The sequence below is a fragment of the Pocillopora damicornis genome, chromosome 2, assembly GCF_964200805.1.
Source record: "Pocillopora damicornis chromosome 2, jaPocDami1.2, whole genome shotgun sequence".
NCBI lineage: Eukaryota > Metazoa > Cnidaria > Anthozoa > Scleractinia > Pocilloporidae > Pocillopora > Pocillopora damicornis.
Window position 1 is genome coordinate 29,059,706 of NC_142671.1, and position 9,243 is coordinate 29,068,948.

Sequence of the window (9,243 nt, forward strand, 5' to 3'; positions counted from 1 at the left end):
CCTTAAGATTCGCGAGAAAGTGCAAAACCTCCTTTTTGAGTAAATCTTGAATTTCCGCATGTAAAGAGGGTTTCCTTTTTGTTTGTTTGTTTTGTTTTACTCAAGTTTATGAATTAAAATCAACGAGGAGATCTAAAGCAAAAATTATTCATAGAACGGACTGTAAATGACATGTGACATGTCCTAATTCGATTGTAAATGAATAATTGTCCCTATTCAATAAATTATGGGTAACATCCATAAAAAAATACTATGCCTCTATGTAACTCAACACACATCTATCATATAAGGCTCACTTTGAAGACAAATAGCTTCTAAATGGTGTTCATAAGTTTGACATCTTGACTGATCTCTATTTGTTTTTTTTTTTTTGCTCTTTAAAGCGGAAGACGTAAGCCCGTGTTTACGTGCCTTGGAAATCAATATGAGGCATGTTGGATTTGAGATCCATTTGAGAACTCCCACATGTAAACGTTTATGTCTGATATTCCTTTCCGGCTGTCGAGAAGAGATGCAACCGAGACCCGCATCAATATTCATATCAAGTCATTTTGAAATGGTTAAAAAACAGAGGTGATCAGGAATATGCTCTTTAGTTCATCAGGGTTCATCAGTCTCGGGCCACTGAATTCTATCTCCAAAGGTATACCGTGTTTCTTATTTTAGATCAACCTGAAAAAACGCTTGGATCAGTGCGGTTGAAATGTAAATTTTACCCTTTTTTTAATCTTCCTTTAGTACTAAGAGGCTACAAGTCTATTTGCTGACAGCGGACTTCAATGCATTCTATCGCAGGTACGTTGAGTTGCCATGAGACGTTCAACGCTTCTTAACTGACAATAATTTGGAGCAAAACAAGTTGACTTTGTAAGGCGAATATATCTGGAGATCGATTTCCTGTTTCCAAACTAATACTAATAACGTTACAGTCCATCAAAAATAGTTATATACATGCGCCAATGGTGTCTTTAATAGGATATCATACATTTTTTATCGTTTCTTTCTGATAATTTTTGTTATTGGTATTATGCGAACAAATGAAGGAACCGTGTAGGAAATTGAAAATAATAATAAAAAAAACTGTTTCTGAAAGTTATCTTTATTCATCGGGACGGAAAACGACAAATGAGAAGATGAAAAATTAGAAACGCTTTCGTCCTCAAGGCAAACCAACGACGAAGACCAGTATTTATATATTTTAAGGATGGGAATACTCAATAATTCTATGCAGAAATGCTTAACCATGACTTCATTACTAAGGGTGCGTTCTTTTGCGAGGATCCGGATTTAGATTTCTGATACAAGATCGCACAGTGAAAGGAACGACGTTTCAGACGAGCTCTCAGAGAACTCCAAAAAGTACGCTTTTTTAAGACTATGCACGTGGGTTAGTGAGCTCTTCCCTGAAGGGTTCGTCTTATTGCACGGGCTTTTTAGCACGCACTATTCATTAGAAGCACATTTTTTCATGGTAATCTGAGACGATGGAATTAAAACAGAAGCAAATATTGATTGCGATATGGATACTTGGGAACCCTGAATGACTGCGATCAGTGGCCGATCGATTCAACATTACAAAATCGATTTTATTTCGAGTTTATGGCAGAATTTGTGGAGCGATTGCCAACAATCTTTCCGGTCAATATATCAAGTACCTACGTGTTTAAAATTGAGCACCGCTGGGCAAAATGATTAATGTCGGATCCTTCGCCCAAAGGAACGCGTTGGATCAGTGATTTAATGATCCGTCTTTAGATCACGCAGATCAGTGATCCAATGAATTCTTGTCCAGAGTGGATTTGATAGATCACTGATCTGAAAATGGATTTTCTCGAAAGGAGCGAACCCTAAGATTTTTTCACTAAGGTTATTTATGGAGAAAATCCAAATGTCCTGCTGCATTCCTTTTCCTGTTTCTAGTATTTCTGTTCCTGTTTACAGCTTCAGTGACGTCCTGAAATATCATCGACACAACCAATATGAACTTTGTTAAAAAAAAATAAATAAATGTTTTATTTCCTTTGAATTCACAATCAATTCCTCTCACCACACCCCAGGTTGGTGTCGAATAAGATTTTAGTAGGCCAAGGGTGTTCCCTTTACTGATTACTTATTCAGTAATAATAGTCTTGTACTATTAAACTTGAGCAACAGAAAAAACAGGAACTAAAGATGAAACCAGATGCAGAGTGGATTGTTATTACAGTCCTCTACGCCATCACGATGCTTGTAGCGTTTACAAATAATGGTTTCCTCATCTACATCGTGTGGAAGAAACCTGAAGTCAGATCACTGACAAGCTTCATATTCGTTAACATGGCCATCGCTGATTTGCTGGTAACCCTGGTTGTGATGCCTTGGTCGATTTCCGCAATATATAAAGACGGTTTGTGGATGATCCCGGGAGTATTTGGAAAAGTCATGTGCAAAGGTGTTGTATACATTGCCTACGTCACTATAACAGCATCCGTCCTCTGCCTGATGTTCAGAATGAACTATAGGAAGAAGCATACCGGCAGTGAGGCAGTGTGGTGAGGGTGCTGAACTAGTGATCTGGTGGTCACGGGTGAAAGCCCTCTACCTTATTACTCGCTGGATTTGTTCTCGTTTTTCCCTAACGTCGATTCCTTGACTCAGTTTGTACACAGCCAACTGGTGTGCACTCTGCTGGTTGGGATTTTCAAAACACTATGATTATTTACAACGTCTGTTTTCCAATTTGATTGAAATGGTCAAGAGAGCCCTATGGGTTATTGATAAAAAAGGAAACACTGACATGTTTCTTCAGTGCTCCAGGTAGCGTTAAGTAAGCGTATTTGCATACCGTTTTCACGATAATAATTTAACAACTATTCCAGTTTATAATTAGCTGTTTTGAAAGGAGATCTGTAACAGCCTTCGGTTGTGACATACACAATTAAAGCAAAAGAAATGCTTATGGACGAAGAATCGTCTCTTTCCGTTTAGAGTGGAGCGCGCTCATCACTTGGCCACCCGATCTCCCTTAAGGTTGCAATGTTTATTCTTTTTATTTCGTTTGAATTTGTTCTGAAATAATACAATCTTGAAAAGAAAAAAGACCAACTGAAAAGGAAAAGGGAAAATGAAGCTAATATTCAGGGGCTTGGACATCTCAGAGGAGTATAGAGAAGGAGTTCAATTTTCAGAACTATCTAGCAAATTTGTTTGTGGTTGTCGTTGTCAAACGAGGTATTTCACAGTCATTACCGGCGATCTAGCTAATTAGCGAACTACCTAATTAGCGCGCGCGAAAAGCGCAATTCACCTGTCCGCTAGATACTAATTTGGTTTGTTTATTCATAATTTTCTCATCGATATTAACCAATCGTTCCTCACAGTTTTCTTTAATTCTGTAGCACACAATGATAGTTTCAGCTGAAATCCAAGTGAGAGCTCTGTGTAATGGGGCGTTAATTTTGTTTTCTAGGTTTCAAGTGTTGTAGGGACAAAATGGGGACGATATGAAAAAACGAGATTTTCAAGGGGAGCTCGGCAATCCCTCGACAGAATATCATAAGAAAATATGCACTTTATTTCAAAACGAGCAAGCAGCTCGGAACCTGAAAAAAATAATCTGAGACTTCGTTAAGAATTTGAACATCAGACCTTCCCATGGTGCCTTAAACTACGAAGCTGCGTTACAAGCCAGTCAGCATAGTGATAAGATCGGCAATCAGTATTTGCTTGAATATTCATCGAAAACTTTCGAGGGGATGGGGTAGACTCTGTGACCCTTCGTAGGTGGAACATCAGACCTTCCCATGGTGCCTTAAACTACGAAGCTGCCTTACAAGCCAGTCAGCATAGTGATAAGATCGGCAATCAGTATTTGCTTGAATATTCATCAGAAACTTTCGAGGGGGGAGGGGAGGAGACAGTTAGTAGGTGGAGCGGGAGCATTCGCCTCCTCACATGTAGTTGTGGCCTTAGTTCGACTCCCCAGCGATTCTAGCGATACTTGTTGGTTGACCTGGTTACTGTTTTTTTTTCTTTCGCCATCCTAATTTTTCCCCCAATATTGATAACATCTATATAATATTTGAATTATCCAGAAAAAAAATGGATTCCCGTGAAGAATATAACCGCGATTGCTCTTGGAGAAGAGGTCGAAAAAAAAATACCAAACAAGGAACGTCTGAGTGAACACGACGAAACAAGTATCAAATTCCTAAAAGAGGCCATCAAATTTCATTTTTAACCCTCCAAGCGGGCACTTTATTTTTATAGCAGGAAAGGCTGATTGGGAATATTATTTTTCCGAGGGTGGCGGCAACAATATAACCTGTAAATGTGTCCGCAAACCCTCGCTGATGTACCTCTGGAACAAAGGCACATTTGCTTTTTCTAGTATCACCTTGTCATTGTTTCTTGCTGATGTAGTCATCAAGGCTTTTAGGTCTAATTAAGTGTAATCTTGGAGAGCTAAATATAGGTTTTATGTCTCATTTAGTTGCGCATTTTAGAGCCCCAAACACACTAGCCAAAGGTACCGGTTCAGTTAATTTCTTTGCGATGCACAGAACGCCACTGCCTTCTTAGTTCCCGATTGCTATGTTCTGAAGGCCGCTCTTGTAGACTAAGTTGTTGAATTGTAATCAGTCAATACAGGGATATTTCGGATGCGACCTCCCTTTTAAAAGGCCTCTATGGAAAAAAGAAAGTGTTGTGAAGCGCTATTACGATGCAAGGTTTTTTAAGGTAAGCATGCAAAGATTGTGCCAGTCTTACCCCCTTACAATAGGTTTCACTGTTGTCTTTCTCTTTTAGTTGTTCGATTACTCGAACATGGATTTTTGTTTCTGAACTGGTCTGGTCGTGTTAAGTACTTTATTTTGAGTTTTTTAAATTTCAATAGTAAAATTTTTAGCTAATTATTGTATAGTCATTGTGCGAGTCTTATCAAGTTCAGAAGCCCGCAAGGTCGAACTCGTAATTTTAACATTAACAATAGTTTGTGCTGACTCTACTTTTGAGGCTTGTTTCTCGAACAAAGACGTTCGTCGGTGGTCATGTTTGGATGTGTTCAGTGAACTTGTATAAAAAATACATTTGACCGGGTCAAAATTTTGAACAAGGGGTTAAACTCTGCAAAGACAGTCAGCACATTACCCACATGTTCACTAATAAGGTGCTTTAGAGAGAGAGAGAGTCAATTTGCTCAGTTATAGAAAATGTGATAAAGAAGAAGAGAACTAAGAGTCTTGGTGTCTCCTGATTGTGTGGGTCTTCTCAAAAGCTAGTTTTCCTTCTCATCGCATCTTTACAGAAGGTTATACAATGGACAACAAACGAAGTTACTCAGACACTCAACTACGAGACCGTTGCCAAAGTCGAAGGAAAAATGAAGAAAGTTTTGAAGCAAAAAGAAGAGATTTAAACAGATTTTTACATTGTTTAGGCTACTTTATTTGATTATTCATTACAATAAATCTATAGAAAATTCCTGTATGCAATGATGCATGGTTCTAATATTTCATCCTCCCCCCCAGGCGAGAAACTGGTTTATAGAAACTGATAGAGGGCCAATTGTCTTTGGCTGGGAATCGTCTGTGGAATTTGTGTGAGTTGATTAGCAAGCGAGTGTTATATTTTCTTGTAATGATAACGAGGGGAAACCCCTTTCACGAAATCAGTTCATCAGGAATCAATGTAAATTAGTTGAATTTGTATTTCACAGATGATCAAGAAAATCAAGAACAGGATGCTTACAAAGTGAGAGAGCTAGCGGTCAACTTTGGTCTGTTATATTTCAGTCTTACAAAGTGAGAGAGCTAGCGGGGTATTTAGGCAACAAATTAAGCCTGTCTATGAACCTGCATTAATCAGCACCGTATTAAGCGCCAATTGTCCAAGACAATCGAGGGCCAGTTGTCTTTGGTTGGGAATCGTCTGTGGAATTTGTGTTATTTGATTAGCCAACGAATGTTACAGTTGCTTTCAGTGGTAATGAAGGAGAAACCCCTTTCACAAAATCAGTTCGAGACAATCATGTTTACTTTCTACAAATAGCTCCTCTTGAATTGCTCTCAGTAGGTGTGCAGACAATTTGTACGTTGTTTATTATTATTTTAATATCGTTATCGGCGTTAAGGCCCAGCTTTTTACACTCGATTTTTCTCATATATTTCGTAACATTTCGTTAGATTGATAGAACTTTGTTACATTATTCTTTCAGTTTACGATCGTCGGATTGATTGATTGACTGATTGTGAGATTGATCGTGATATGTGGTTCGTGTATTGCTTGCAAGATTAAAGATTTCTATAAACGGTAAACTTTGGTCTGTTATATTTCAGTCTTGATCTGCAAAATAGCTCCAGACACCTCGTTAACCGCGTCTTGGAGCGACACCGCTTAAAATCTTATGAATTAGATTTTTGGTCACCGCAAGCACTACAGATAGAATCTGCATTCATCATCCAGCCAGAATCAAATTAGGATTTTATGTTAAATCAACATTTAAGTCCTGTTATTTTTTCCTCCCTCAACTTTTTTCATTTTATTTTTTTTCTTAAGTTTGTTTATGTTTTCCCTTGACCCAATTGGCTATAAAAATCGGGTTTATAATTATATGACAGGGTAAGCAGTGGCCAAATTAATCCATTTACATTGCATGAGATAATTACATCTAAACGCTGATATTTTCAATAGCAGGTTGAATTCATATTATACTGCTGAGATGACTAAAGCAGCAAAAGTGTGGGTGCAATGGACAACATGTGGGATGTTTTTTAACTTTTTATAAGGAAGCTGCTTCATGCAGGTTAAAACAAAAATTCTTTAGTGGGAGGAGGGGGAGGGGATGCTGTAAACCTCCCCTTATTAGGCCCTTGGTTATAGGTCTATCTATCTGTGAACAAAAAATACATCTGATTATAAGCTTCCCCTTCCCCTCAACTCCCCCCTCCCCCTCATCTCCCCCCTCCCCCCTTGGATATAAGCACCTCTCTAGCTTTTCTTGTTTTAGTGATACGCAAGAAGCCACGCTGTTGTAAATTAGACATTATTATTTTAATTAAAGAAGCAAAGACAAGCTTCAAGGAAATCAAAGTCTGAACTTCCTTTTTGTTATGTTCTAGTTTTGTCTGTGTTGTTAGCTTTTTTTTTTGATCTAAATGTATTGAAATTAGTTCGATTTATTAATGCAATACATATTTTGATCAGTGCGGCTATAGCTTGCGCTTTTTTTTGTTCTGGTTAATTTAAACTCTGATAGATATACATTGTGTTTGTATGGCCCTCCATTTGTAAGCCCTCCTAAAACCCCTTACAAAGTTGCACAAGCACAGGTACTAAAAGCCTCAGTTTACTGTATAGTATTTTTTCAGAACAGTACGTGTCTACAGCCGTACATGTTACATTTTGTGGATTGTGTGTCAGTCTCTCGAAGTTCCTTGCATGGTTTCCAGTTAAACAAAACTAGAAAAGGCAGATGTCATTGCCTTTAGAGAAATAATTATTTTGGACAAAATGTTTTTGAGACAATGCCTTCGCAGGCTTAATTTTATGTGAGCTTCACTTCTCCTTCGAAGAACAAATGGTAAAATTTCCACATAACCCCATACTATTCTAAAACAAATCTGTTTTCCCAATGGCGATGTATTGTTTTTTTCATTGTTTTCTCTATCCAAGAACTGAATGCATAATGTAGTATGGGGCTGTGCGCAAATTTTACCGAACAAAGTTTGGAACCAGTTGTAGAGACTTCAATCAAGTTAAACATCTTAGAGAAAAGATAATATATCTTTAATTATTCCTTTTAAAATTGTGGAAATTCCTGAAATGGTCATGAGCATCAAACCTTGATAACTCTCACTAAATTGGCGAAAGAGTACAGTCAGCTGTAGAAATAAATAATCAGACCTTCATCTTACATCTTACATGTACGTCATTTTTTTTATCCCCTAAAAGTGAGCTCGGTGCTCGTAAAAAAAGTCCAAAATGGATTGAAGCTGTTGTGTCCGAGGCGGCTCGTGGAAGTATAACATGCCCCATTCCTTCACGTGTCCATTGAAGAGAATCGTCTGGAAGCTGACTCAAAATGGCCCTTTAAGCGTTCCAGTTTAGTCATCACATGGAGGACTGCTGAGTGCTGACCTCGCCTTTCAGTAAAGGAAGAAGCCTAAACAGGCAGCGCGCCCTTAAGGTTCTGACTGCTCCACGTGATTGGCTGGGCCTGCAGAGAAGGGAGGCAAACAGTTCCATGTCCTCTCTGGCAGACAGTAGGGGGTTTAAGAAAACCACAACTGCAACGGCAACGGCAACGTCACTAAACGGTTTAATAAGCAGAACAATGGTTTTGCACGTGCGTTACAAATTTTTGTAAATTTCTCTGCGTCCTCTGCAAAACTGCAACGTGAAATCACCAAACTTTGCGTTGTTTGGAGAACGTGAGCGACGACGGCTAATTCTTTAAATTGCTATTTCTAATTTAACACAGTGTTCCTTACTCAGTTTCGAGATAGATTTGACAGTGAAAAACACACTAGATGACTTTAGAGTATCGCGATATTCGTAGGTAAAATAAAGGTTCACTTTTTAACCGACGTTGTCGACGGCTTCGCCGTTGTCGTTTCTTAAACTCGCCATTGTTCATGTGTGGCATAAACTGCCATTTGAACTGTAAATTAGCGAACTATGGCGGTTGTGGTGGTTATTGTAATGGAAGAGACACGTGTAAGTACGTTGCGTGAATCTGTGCGTTTTAGTCTTTCTAAGTCTCTGTCTTTCGGAATCAATCAATCAGTGTTCGTCAGCAAAGTCAGAATAAAGTGTAAATAAAATGTAGTGCAATGTCCTCAGACTTACTTCGCCTCCAATTGCTCTAATATTTCGTTATAGGTGCGCAGTGTCCGCTAACTCCCAAACGTTATCCAGTTTCTAACACCTTTTCTTGACAGGATTTCAATAAAGAAATCCATCTAAGCCATTTGGATTCAAATCACACCTTCAAATCATCCCTTGTTCTGAATGTAGTATTTACGTCATGTTATAGAAATGCAGCCGATCGAGAACAGCTATGTATACTTTGGCGGCCGTTGCAAATACCGCGGTCAGTTGAACAGCGGCTTCTAGTTATGATTCCAGGAAGTCCTCTTCGGCTCCAATTTCCCGCTGAAAACAAGATGCCTTGAGCGACGGTTCCCTACCTTCCGTTTCACAATTTTTGGGGGGGGGGGGGGAGGAGAGGGGGGGATACGGCTTCACACTGGTTAGGGTTTG

The 9,243-nt window shown here is 38.8% G+C and overlaps 1 long non-coding RNA gene across 1 annotated transcript; it reads left to right on the top strand.

Annotated features, from left to right (window-relative positions):
* Positions 1 to 261: 261 nt before the first annotated feature.
* On the top strand, positions 262 to 8,818 carry LOC149050710 (uncharacterized). The gene is made up of 3 exons (XR_016184363.1): positions 262 to 643; positions 739 to 795; positions 7,933 to 8,818. It is a non-coding gene; the product is annotated as an uncharacterized LOC149050710 (long non-coding RNA).
* Positions 8,819 to 9,243: the final 425 nt, after the last annotated feature.